Source organism: Myotis davidii, unplaced genomic scaffold, assembly GCF_000327345.1.
Source record: "Myotis davidii unplaced genomic scaffold, ASM32734v1 scaffold1075, whole genome shotgun sequence".
Lineage (NCBI taxonomy): Eukaryota > Metazoa > Chordata > Mammalia > Chiroptera > Vespertilionidae > Myotis > Myotis davidii.
In genome coordinates, this window is record NW_006286224.1 from 88,566 (window position 1) to 90,228 (window position 1,663).

The following is a 1,663-nucleotide window of genomic DNA, read 5'->3' on the forward strand; positions in this document are numbered from 1 at the left end:
TAGTTATTGGCCTATTGACGTTTTTAGATTCTTCCTGATTGAGTTTTGGAAGGTTGTATTTTTCTAGGAATATGTCCATTTCCTCCAGGTTGTCCAGTTTGTTGGAATAGAGTTGTTCCTAGTATTTTTAAACAATCTTTTGTATTTCTGTGGGGTCCGTTGTTATTTCTCCTCTTTCATTTCTGATTTTATTTGTGTTCTGTCTCTTTGCTTCTTGGTGAGCCTGGCTAGAGGTTCATCAATCTTGTTTATCCTTTCAAAGAACCAGCTCTTGATTTTGTTGATCTTTTGTCTTGTTTGGTCTATATGTTGTTTATCTCCGCTCTGATCTTTATTATGTCCTTCCTTCTGCTTACACCAGGCTTTTCTTCTTGCTCTCTTTCTAAGTTTGTAGGGTTAGGTAATTTATTATCATTGTTTCTTGTTTTTTTGAAATAGGCTTGGAGAGCTATGAACTTCCCTCTCAAGACTGCTTTCACTGTGTCCCATAGGTTATGGATTGTTGTGTTTTCATTGTTGTTTGTTGCCATGATGTTTTTTATTTCTTCTTTGATCTGTCTGGTAACCCAGTCATTGTTTAATAGCATGCTATTTAGCCTCCAGGTGTTTGATTTTTTATTGTTTTTATTGTAGTTGATTTCTAGTTTTATACCATTGTGATCTGAGAATATGCTCGATAAGATTTCCATCTTCTTGAATTTGAAAAGACTTTGTCTGTGACCCAATATATGGTCTACCTTTGAAAATGACCCATGCGCACTTGAGAAGAATGTATATTCGGTGGCTTCGGGTGAAATGTTCTGAAGATGTCAATTAATTCAATCTGACCTAGTGCATCATTTAGTATTGATGTTTCTTTGCTGATTTTTTATTTAGAGGATTTGTCCAATGGTGAATCTGTCTGTGTCTGTCTTTTTTTCTGAGGTGGGTTTCCTATAGACAGCAGATATATGGGTCATGTTTTCTTATCCACTCAGTTACCCTATGTCTTTTGTTGGGGCATTTAATCCATTAACATTTAAAGTTATTATTGATAGATACTTGTTGCCATTTTTATTCTTTACTCCTGTGTTCCTTCTTCGTTTCCTATTTTTTTCTTTGTTCAGCAAACCCTTTAGTATTTCTTGCATTGCTGGTTTGGTGGTAATAAACTCCTTTAGTCTTTTTTTGTCTGTGAAGCTCCTAATTTCACCCTCAATTTTGATTGATAGCCTTGCTGGGTACAGTATTCTTGGATTCAGATCTTTCCTTTGCATGACTTTGTATAGTTCGTTACATTCCCTTCTTGCCTGATGTGTTTCTGTTGAGAAATCAGTCGCTAGTCTGATGGGGGATCCTTTGTAGGTAACTTTCTGTCTCTCTCTGGCCGCTTTTAAGATTCTTGCTTTGTCGTTGGTTTTTGCCAATTTAATTATAATGTGCCTTGGCGTCGGTCTTTTGGGGTTCATTTTGTTTAGGACTCTGTGAGCTTCTTGGCTTTGTGTGAGTTTTTTCTTCCCTCTATCGGGGAAGTTTTCTGTCATTATTTCTTCAAACAGATTTTCTATTCCTTGCTCAGTTTACTCTCCTTCCAGCACCCCCATTATGCGGATGTTGTTTCGTTTTGTGTTGTCCCAAAGTTCTCTTAGGCTCTCCTCCTGCTTTTTAATTTTTTTTCTAGACG